General features: G+C 45.6%; 1 long non-coding RNA gene across 1 annotated transcript; it reads left to right on the forward strand.

Annotated features, from left to right (window-relative positions):
• Positions 1-15: 15 nt before the first annotated feature.
• LOC119307877 lies at positions 16-3,087 on the forward strand. Its single transcript, XR_005149603.1, has 3 exons — positions 16-768; positions 940-1,017; positions 1,802-3,087. It is a non-coding gene; the product is annotated as an uncharacterized LOC119307877 (long non-coding RNA).
• Positions 3,088-11,830: the final 8,743 nt, after the last annotated feature.

Below are 11,830 nucleotides of genomic sequence, written 5' to 3' on the forward strand. Positions count from 1 at the left end.
CACCCCCACCTTGTTACCGACGCGCCGCCGCCGTCCCCCACGATCTGGATCCCCACGAACCAGCCGCTGGCGACCGCATCCACTCTGCCATGGGCGCCACCTCCACTCCCCTCCCCTCCCATTCCTGGCTGGAGATCCCCTCCTCTCCAATCCCACCTGCGCTCCACAGTCGAACCCTACACGCGCGCGTGCTAGGGGCTGCCCTGATCTGTGAGATGTGGCGCAACCGCGTGTCGCGGGGCCTCCGGGAGGCAAAGGCCGCCGCTGCTGCCGCCGCCGCATCCAGGAGCTTCTCCACCACCTCGGTATCCCCTATTCCTCCTCATGTGCCCAAAATCCAGCCCCGCCACCGAGCACATCTGCCTCGCCGCCTGCGACTCCGCCCTCTACCCCGCTGCCGGCTCCCCCCACCATCTGCTCCTTCCCTCGCCTCCCCTCCAGACCGGCTCGACCTAGGCTGGCTATTTCCTCTAGATCCGTCGGCAGGGGAGGAGGAGGCGCCTCCTCCCACTGCCACATCACCCTCCAACCTTCTCTCCTTCCTCGCACGTGCCCAGAACCCTAGCCACGGCACACGAGGAGTGTTGGTAGTGCACCGAGCGCTGCCTCGACTGGGGCGGCGGCGGCGGCCCCGACCTCATCCTCGACGATGCCCCGCTGCTCATCCACCATGGTGTCAAGGCCGACGAGGAGACCATCACCGGCGTCAAGCAGTTGCAGGAGTCCGTCACTCTCCTGTTCCATGCCATCAATGTCACCAAGAGCAAGGTATACTTCCATTCTTCCCATTTTTACAGAGTTTCAGATCTGATGCTGTAGTTCTTGGAAGTTGATGTACTTCTTGCTAGTTAGTGGCATCGAGCCCCAGTCTGTTGCTTGTGATTTTGATGGACGCGCAGAGAAGACTGCTAATAAATTGGGTCTCATCAATGGCTGCAGGGGATCCCATCATGATAACCTTGTGCGCCGGCATACTGCAGCGTGATTGCTGTCATGTGTGTGTTCCTTGAGCTACAGGTGAGACTTACTATCATTGCAATTAGACTTCTGCAGCGTGATTGCTGATCTCTGCATGTTTTTACCCATCCAACCCTCTAGTGATGAACTTGAATTTGTCCATTACTCGTGATGCATGCATGCAGCCGAACAACTGCCGGGCAAAATTGTGTCAACCGCTAGAAAATTCAAATCCAAAATCAAAATAAGCATCGAGAAACAAAAAGAGAAATCTTCATGTGAATAGTGTGTCCTTTTTTGCTTTTGTCTTTTGTGACATTATTCATGCTGAATTTGTTTCTATTTTGTTTCTCAATGTTTTTTCGAGTTTATATCTGAACTTTTAGAGGTCATGGCCACATGTCTTGGGTACATTCACAATTTTTTCGAAAATATTAAACATTTGAAATTGACTTTTAGCATAGCATAGCAGTATTGATTCACATGGTTCAAATTATGTTAAAAGCACCGCAACTGTGGTTCAGATTTGTAGGTGGTGGTATAAGTTACTATAGGTGGTGGTGGTATAAGTTACTATATTTGTAGGTGGTGGCAGTATAAGTGAGCAATGGTCTCCAACCACTTTGAGGTTGTTATTCTCTGTTTTGGAAATATATTCATTCTGGGGATGCCATGTTTTTTTCTTGCTGATGTTATTCTCTGTTTTCGAAATATATTCAGTTTGGGAATGCCATGTTACACTGACACAACTTATTAGTTTGGTCCTTGTCTGATTTAGTTGTTGCATCTTGTCTTCATCTCCCCTGCCTCCCTCTGATTCCTTGTGTGTTTGCTTTGGGTGCAGGTTGATTTGATCTGTACAAGCTGCTGCTGCTGCAGGTGGACAAGGAAGCCCGCATGGTTGCTGCTGCACTACAGTCTGCTTTTCATTTTTTGAACAAGATGTATTAATGTTAAGTTGACATTACTGTTGCCTTGAGCTACATACACTTACTAACATAGATCCTGGTATCCTGTTGTTTACTCTAAGACTTGTTGTTTAGCAAGGCTTGAGTAATTTAGTGTACTACATCTTTAGTTTCAACTGAAATTTTTATCATGCTATTGTGACATCTACTGAAAATTTCAAACAAATGAAAGGAGTACTGTAGTTACAAATGGAGCCTGCAAATTTTGTACATCTACTGTACTCAATTTTAGTTATATGTAGTTACAAAGCATCAATTGTAAGACTATAACTAAACATATCTTCTTATCCTCTTTGATTTTACTCATACACATGCTTATGATCCTGTTAACAACATAGCGTTTGTAATGCGGCCTCGTTGTTGTTCTCTTTTTCATATGCAGTTCTACTGTTATGTGTGTGATGCTCCAGCTCCATGCAAGCACTGGGGCAAAGGGCTCTGTCAAGCAGGTCTTGTGGTAAGCATCTCGTTTCCGCTCAGTCCCCCATCCGCCCATGTCTGTTCGTTCAAACTGGTGGTGCTACGAGATGGGTTTTCTTGTGGATTCTTGTTTTGGTAGTAGTTTACTTTGCTATGAGTAAAATGCTGGTACTTTGCTTGCCATGTCTGGTTCTTGTTTTGGTAGTAGTTTGCTTTGCTTATCCAGTAGTATTAGTCAATTGGCCAGCCTGGATTAACTTGCTATTGTACATGATGGTGTTAACTATGAAAATGCCAAGTGTGAGAAAATTAGACCAGCTGTCCATTTCTTGCCTGAATGCATTCTTTAAATGAGATGATGTGCTAGAGACATGCTACTTACTATAAACAAGATGGTGTTTACTGTATTGTCTTTCATGCACATTTGGTGTATTATCTTCTGACCTACTGGTGTCATATGTACTGTACACATAGAAGGTGAACTATCTTCACTGAAATTCAAGAACTATCTTCACTGTTTCTCCCTGCTGCATGCCTCACCCATTCTCCTTCTTAGTCTTGATATAGCTCTGCAGTTTACTTGAATCTGTAGTTGCTTTCAAAAGTATATGCAAAGTGTGTGTGTGTGTGTGTGTGTGTCCAGTGAGCAAATCTGTAGTAATTACTGACTATACTATCTGCTTTCTTTTAGTGGATATTTTCTCCTCAGTTCTCTTTTGACATATAGTTTGTTCTCTTTGAATGTGCAGGTAGTATACTATGCTGGTGATGTTTCTTCGTTGCTGCGATCATTTGAACCTGGATGTCATGTGTTATATGATCTGAGCCATATGGCATATTGTAAAAAAATTATGTATGATGTTTTTTCGTTGCTGGGATCACGTGAAGATGTATGTTTGAAATGCTGCTTTGACAACAAACTTGTATTCCTGTGTACATCCTGCTTTGACAGCAAAATTAAGAAAATTTCTCAACAATATATATTGGTTAAATATCTGTTTTCCAATTTCTATGCTTAAAATTGTACTACACCTAAAAAGGCCACAGCCTAACTGATGATGTTGTGGAATTGTTTATTTTATTTAAAATAGAGAAAATAATAATAATTCTGCCAAAACTTATAAAAAACAAAATGAAAAGGCCAGCAAAAACAAAATGAAAAGGCCAAAAAAAATTTACTAGAAAAAGGAAAGGGCCCAGAAAAGAAAAAGGTCGTAAAATTTGGCTTGGCCCATTTAGTTAACCATGAAAAAAAACACAAATAGGCTGATGTTGGAAATATGCCCTAGAGGCAATAATAAAAGGATTATTATTATATTTCCTTGTTCATGATAATTGTCTTTTATTCATGCTATAATTGTATTATCCGGAAATCGTAATACACGTGTGAATACATAGACCACAATACGTCCCTAGTAAGCCTCTAGTTGACTAGCTCGTTGGTCAACAGATAGTCATGGTTTCCTGACTATGGACATTAGATGTTGACAACGGGATCACATCATTAGGAGAATGATGTGATGGACAAGACCCATTCCTAAGCATAGCACAAGATCATGTAGTTCGTTTTGCTAGAGCTTTTCCAATGTCAATTATCTCTTCCTTAGACCATGAGATCGTGTAACTCCCGGATACCGTAGGAGTGCTTTGGGTGTACCAAACGTCACAACGTAACTGGGTGACTATAAAGGTGCACTACAGGTATCTCCGAAAGTGTCTGTTGGGTTGACACGGATCGAGACTGGGATTTGTCACTCCGTGTTACGGAGAGGTATCACTGGGCCCACTCGGTAGTGCATCATCGTAATGACCTCAAAGTGACCAAGTGTCTGGTCACGGGATCATGCATTACGGTACGAGTAAAGTGACTTGCCGGTAACGAGACTGAACGAGGTATTGGGATATCGACAATCGAGTCTCGGGCAAGTAACATACCGTCTGACAAAGGGAATAGTATACGGGGTTGCTTGAACCCTCGACATCGTGGTTCATCTGATGAGATCATCGAGGAGTATGTGGGAGCCAACATGGGTATCCAGATCCCGCTGTTGGTTATTGACCGGAGAGCTATCTCGGTCATGTCTGCATGTCTCCCGAACCCGTAGGGTCTACACACTTAAGGTTCGGTGACACTAGGGTTGTATGAATATGAGTATGCAGCAAACCAAATGTTGTTCGGAGTCCCGGATGAGATCCCGGACGTCACGAGGAGTTCCAGAATGGTCCGGAGGTAAAGAAAACTATATAGGAAGTGCTGTTTCGGCCATCGGAAAAGTTTTGCGGTCACCCGGTATTGTACCGGGACCACCGGAAGGGTCCCGGGGGTCCACCGGGTGGGGCCACCTATCCCGGAGGGCCCCGTGGGCTGATGTGGGAGGGGAACCAGCCCCTAGTGGGCTGGTGCGCCCCCCTTGGCCCCCCTGCGCCTAGGGTTGGAAACCTTAGGTGGGGGGGGGGCGCACCACTTGCCTTGGGGGGCACTACACCCCCCTGGCCGCCGCCCCCTTGGGAGATTGCATCTCCCAGGGCTGGCGCCCCCCTGGGGGCCTATATAAAGGAGGGCAAGGGGGAGGGCAGCCGCACCCCAAGTCTTGGCGCCTCCCTCCCCCTGCTACACCTCGTCCTCCTCCCGCAGCAGCTTGGCGAAGCCCTGTCGGAGTTCTGCTGCATCCACCACCACGCCATCGTGCTGCCGGATCATCATCAACCTCTCCTTCCCCCTTGCTGGATCAAGACGGAGGAGACGTCACGCTGACCATACATGTGTTGAACGCGGAGGTGCCGTCCGTTCGGCGCTAGGATCTCCGGTGATAGGATCACGACGAGAACGACTACCTCAACCCCGTTCTTTTGAACGCTTCCTCTCGCGATCTACAAAGTGGTATGTAGATGCATCTCAGCTTTCACTCATTGCTTAGATGAACTCATAGATGGATCTTGGTGAAACCGTAGGAAAAATTTTATTTTCTGCAACGTTCCCCAATATTGGCATCATGAGCTAGGTCTATGCGTAGTTCTCTATTGCACGAGTAGAACACAATTTTGTTGTGGGCGTAGATCTTGTCAACTTGCTTGCCGCTACTAGTCTTTTCTTGCTTCAGCGGTATTGTGGGATGAAGCGGCCCAGACCGACCTTACACGTACGCTTACGTGAGACAGGTTCCACCGACTGACATGCACTAGTTGCATAAGGTGGCTAGCGGGTGTCTGTCTCTCCTACTTTAGTTGGAGCGGATTAGATGAAAAGGGTCCTTATGAAGGGTAAATAGAAGTTGACAAAATCACGTTGTGGTTATTCGTAGGTAAGAAAACGTTCTTGCTAGAACCCAATTGCAGCCACATAAAAGATGCAACAACAATTAGAGGACGTCTAACTTGTTTTTGCAGCAATTGTCATGTGATGTGATATGGCCAGAAGTTGTGATGAATGATGAATGATATATTGTGATGTATGAGATCATGTTCTTGTAATAGGAATCACGACTTGCATGTCGATGAGTATGACAACCGACAGGAGCCATAGGAGTTGTCTTTATTTTTGTATGACCTGCGTGTCATTGAAGAACGCCATGTAAATTACTTTACTTTATTGCTAAACGCGTTAGCCTTAGAAGTAGAAGTAGTCGTTGGCATGACAACTTCATGAAGACACAATGATGGAGATCATGGTGTCATGCCGGTGACGAAGATGATCATGGAGCCCCGAAGATGGAGATCGAAGGAGCTATATGATATTGGCCATATCATGTCACTACTATATAATTGCATGTGATGTTTATTATGTTTTATGCATCTTGTTTACTTAGAACGGCGGTAGTAAATAAGATGATCCCTTATAATAATTTCAAGAAAGTGTTCCCCCTAACTGTGCATCGTTGCTAAAGTTCGTCGTTTCGAAGCACAACGTGATGATCGGGTGTGATAGATCCTTACGTTCACATACAACGGGTGTAAGACAGATTTACACATGCAGAACACTTAGGGTTAACTTGACGAGCCTAGCATGTACAGACATGTCCTCGGAACACAGAGACCGAAAGGTCGAACATGAGTCGTATGGAAGATACGATCAACATGGAGATGTTCACCGATGATGACTAATCCGTCTCACGTGATGATCGGACACGGCCTAGTCGACTCGGATCGTGGAACACTTAGATGACTAGAGGGATATCAAATCTGAGTGGGAGTTCATTAAATAATTTGATTAGATGAACTTAATTATCATGAACTTAGTCTAAAACTTTTGCAAAATATGACTTGTAGATCAAATGGCTAACACTCATGTCAACATGAACTTCAACGCGTTCCTAGAGAAAACCAAGCTGAAAGATGATGGCAGCAACTATTCGGACTGGGTCCGGAACCTGAGGATCATCCTCATAGCAGCCAAGAAAGATTATGTCCTAGATGCACCGCTAGGTGAAGCACCCATCCCAGAGAACCAAGACGTTATGAACACTTGGCAATCACGTGCTGATGATTACTCCCTAGTTCAGTGCGGCATGGTTTACAGCTTAGAACCGGGGCTCCAAAAGCGTTTTGAGAAACACGGAGCATATGTGATGTTCGAGGAGCTGAAAATGGTTTTCCAAGCTCATGCCCGGGTCGAGAGATATGAAGTCTCCGACAAGTTCTACAGTTGTAAGATGGAGGAAAACAGTTCTGTCAGTGAGCATATACTCAAAATGTCTGGGTTGCACAACCACCTGTCCCAGTTGGAGATCAACCTCCCAGACGAGGCGGTCATTGACAGAATCCTTCAGTCGCTCCCACCGAGCTACAAGAGCTTTGTGTTGAACTACAATATGCAGGGGATGGTGAAGACCATTCCTGAAGTATTTTCAATGCTGAAGTCAGCAGAGGTTGAAATCAAGAAAGAACATCAGGTGTTGATGGTCAATAAGACCACTAAGTTCAAGAAGGGCAAGGGTAAGAAGAACTTCAAGAAGGACGGCAAAGATGTTGCCGCGCCCGGTAAGCCAGTTGCCGGGAAGAAGTCAAAGAATGGACCCAAGCCTGAGACTGAGTGCTTTTATTGCAAAGGGAAGGGTCACTGGAAGCGGAACTGCCCCAAATACTTAGCAGACAAGAAGGCCGGCAACACTAAAGGTATATTTGATATACATGTAATTGATGTGTACCTTACCAGTACTCGTAGTAACTCCTGGGTATTTGATACCGGTGTCGTTGCTCACATTTGTAACTCACAGCAGGAGCTGCGGAATAAGCGGAGACTAGTGAAGGACGAGGTGACGATGCGCGTCGGGAATGGTTCCAAGGTCGATGTGATCGCCGTCGGCATGCTACCTCTACACTTACCTACGGGATTAGTTTTAAACCTCAATAATTGTTATTTAGTTCCAAGTTTGAGCATGAACATTGTATCTGGATCTCGTTTGATATGAGATGGCTACTCATTTAAATCCGAGAATAATGGTTGTTCTATTTATATGAGAGATATGTTTTATGGTCATGCCCCGATGGTCAATGGTTTATTCTTAATGAATCTCGAACGTAATGTTACACATATTCATAGTGTGAATACCAAAAGATGTAAATTTGATAACGATAGTTCCACATACTTGTGGCACTGCCGCCTTGGTCACATAGGTGTCAAGCGCATGAAGAAGCTCCATACTGATGGACTTTTAGAGTCTCTCGATTATGAATCATTTGACACGTGCGAACCATGCCTCATGGGTAAAATGACCAAGACTCCGTTCTCCGGAACAATGGAGCGAGCAACCAACTTATTGGAAATCATACATACCGATGTGTGCGGTCCAATGAGCGTTGAGGCTCGCGGAGGATATCGTTATGTTCTCACTCTCACTGATGACTTGAGTAGATATGGGTATGTCTACATGATGAATCACAAGTATGAGACCTTTGAAAAGTTCAAGGAATTTCAGAATGAAGTAGAGAATCAACGTGACCGAAAGATAAAATTCTTACGATCGGATCGTGGAGGAGAATATTTAAGTCATGAATTTGGTACACACTTAAGAAAATGTGGAATCATTTCACAACTCACGCTGCCTGGAACACCTCAGCGTAATGGTGTGTCCGAACGTCGTAATCGCACTCTATTGGATATGGTGCGATCTATGATGTCTCTTACCGATTTACCGCTATCATTTTGGGGATACGCTCTAGAGACAGCTACATTCACTTTAAAAAGGGCACCGTCTAAATCCGTTGAGACGACACCGTATGAATTATGGTTTGGGAAGAAACCTAAGCTGTCGTTTCTAAAAGTTTGGGGATGCGATGCTTATGTCAAGAAACTTCAACCAGAAAAGCTTGAACCCAAGTCGGAAAAATGCGTCTTCATAGGATACCCTAAGGAAACCATTGGGTATACCTTCTACTTAAGATCCAAGGGCAAGATCTTTGTTGCCAAGAACGGATCCTTTCTGGAAAAAGAGTTTCTCTCGAAAGGAGTAAGTGGGAGGAAAGTAGAACTCGATGAAGTACTACCTCTTGAACCGGAAAGTAGTGCAGCTCAGGAAAACGTTCCTGTGATGCCTACACTGACTGGAGTGGAAATTAATGATGATGATCAAGGTACTTCTGATCAAGTTGCTACTGAACTTCGTAGGTCCACAAGGACACGTTCCACACCAGAGTGGTATGGCAACCCTGTCCTGGAAATCATGTTGTTAGACAACGGTGAACCTTCGAACTATGAAGAAGCGATGGCGGGCCCAGATTCCAACAAATGGCTAGAAGCCATGCAATCCGAGATAGAATCCATGTATGAAAACAAAGTATGGACTTTGACTGACTTGCCCGATGATCAGCGAGCGATAGAAAACAAATGGATCTTTAAGAAGAAGACGGACGCGGATGGTAATGTCACCATCTATAAAGCTCGACTTGTCGCTAAGGGTTATCGGCAAGTTCAAGGGATTGACTACGATGAGACTTTCTCTCCCGTAGCGAAGCTTAAGTCCGTCCGAATCATGTTAGCAATTGCCGCATACTATGATTATGAGATATGGCAGATGGACGTCAAAACGGCATTCCTTAACGGCTATCTTAAGGAAGAGCTGTATATGATGCAGCCAGAAGGTTTTGTCGATCCTAAGAAGGCTAACAAAGTGTGCAAGCTCCAGCAATCCATTTATGGGCTGGTGCAAGCATCTCGGAGTTGGAACATTTTCTTTGATGAGATGATCAAAGTGTTTGGGTTTATGCGGACTTATGGAGAAGCCTGCGTTTACAGGAAAGTGAGTGGGAGCTTTGTAGCATTTCTCATATTATATGTAGATGACATACTTTTGATGGGAAATGATATATAATTCTTGGACAGCATTAAGGCCTACTTGAATAAGTGTTTTTCAATGAAGGACCTTGGAGAAGCTGCTTACATATTAGGCATGAAGATCTATAGGGATAGATCGAGACGCCTCATAGGTCTTTCACAAAGCACATACCTTGATAAGATTTTGAAGAAGTTCAAAATGGATCAGTCCAAGAAAGGGTTCTTGCCTGTACTGCAAGGTGTGAGATTGAGCTCGGCTCAATGCCCGACCACGGCAAAATATAAAGAAGAGATGAGCGCCATCCCCTATGCCTCAGCCATACGATCTATTATGTATGGCATGCTGTGTACCAGACCTGATGTAAACCTTGCCGTAAGTTTGGTAGGAAGGTACCAAAGTAATCCCGGCAAGGACCACTGGACAGTGGTCAAGAATATCCTGAAGTACCTGAAAAGGACAAAGGACATGTTTCTAGTTTATGGAGGTGACGAAGAGCTCGTCGTAAAGGGTTACGTCGACGCTAGCTTCGAGACAGATCTGGATGACTGTAAGTCACAAACCGGATACGTGTATATGTTGAATGGTGGAGCAGTAAGCTGGTGCAGCTGCAAGCAGAGCGTCGTGGCGGGATCTACATGTGAAGCAGAGTACATGGCAGCCTCGGAGGCAGCGCATGAAGCAATTTGGATGAAGGAGTTCATCACCGAACTAGGAGTCATACCCAATGCGTCGGGGCTGATCAAACTCTTCTGTGACAACACTGGAGCTATTGCCCTTGCCAAGGAGCCCAGGTTTCACAAGAAGACCAGGCACATCAAGCGTCGCTTCAACTCCATCCGTGAAAATGTTCAAGATCGAGACATAGATATTTGCAAAGTACATACAGATCTGAATGTCGCAGATCCGTTGACTAAACCTCTCTCGCGAGCAAAACATGATCAACACCAGAACTCTATGGGTGTTCGATTCATCACAATGTAACTAGATTATTGACTCTAGTGCAAGTGGGAGACTGTTGGAAATATGCCCTAGAGGCAATAATAAAAGGATTATTATTATATTTCCTTGTTCATGATAATTGTCTTTTATTCATGCTATAATTGTATTATCCGGAAATCGTTATACACGTGTGAATACATAGACCACAATACGTCCCTAGTAAGCCTCTAGTTGACTAGCTCATTGGTCAACAGATAGTCATGGTTTCCTGACTATGGACATTAGATGTCATTGACAACGGGATCACATCATTAGGAGAATGATGTGATGGACAAGACCCATTCCTAAGCATAGCACAAGATCGTGTAGTTCGTTTTGCTAGAGCTTTTCCAATGTCAAGTATCTCTTCCTTAGACCATGAGATCGTGTAACTCCCGGATACCGTAGGAGTGCTTTGGGTGTACCAAACGTCACAACGTAACTGGGTGACTATAAAGGTGCACTACAGGTATCTCCGAAAGTGTCTGTTGGGTTGACACGGATCGAGACTGGGATTTGTCACTCCGTGTTACGGAGAGGTATCACTGGGCCCACTCGGTAGTGCATCATCATAATGAGATCAAAGTGACCAAGTCTCTGGTCACAGGATCATGCATTACGGTACGAGTAAAAGTGACTTGCCGGTAACGAGACTGAACGAGGTATTGGGATATCGACGATCGAGTCTCGCGCAAGTAACATACCGTTTGGCAAAGGGAATAGTATACGGGGTTGCTTGAACCCTCGACATCGTGGTTCATCCGATGAGATCATCGAGGAGTATGTGGGAGCCAACATGGGTATCCAGATCCCGTTGTTGGTTATTGACCAGAGAGCTGTCTCGGTCATGTCTGCATGTCTCCCGAACCCGTAGGGTCTACACACTTAAGGTTCGGTGATGCTAGGGTTGTATGAATATGAGTATGCAGCAAACCGAATGTTGTTCGGAGTCCCGGATGAGATCTCGGACGTCACGAGGAGTTCCGGAATGGTCCGGAGGTAAAGAAAACTATATAGGAAGTGCTGTTTCGGCCATCGGGAAAGTTTCGCGGTCACCCGGTATTGTACCGGGACCACCGGAAGGGTCCCGGGGGTCCACCGGGTGGGGCCACCTATCCCAGAGGGCCCCGTGGGCTGAAGTGGGAGGGGAACCAGCCCCTAGTGGGCTGGTGCACCCCCCTTGGGCCCCCCCTGCGCCTAGGGTTGGAAACCCTAGGTGGGGGGGGGCGCACCACT

The sequence above is a fragment of the Triticum dicoccoides genome, chromosome 1B (genome assembly GCF_002162155.2).
Source record: "Triticum dicoccoides isolate Atlit2015 ecotype Zavitan chromosome 1B, WEW_v2.0, whole genome shotgun sequence".
Classification (NCBI taxonomy): domain Eukaryota; kingdom Viridiplantae; phylum Streptophyta; class Magnoliopsida; order Poales; family Poaceae; genus Triticum; species Triticum dicoccoides.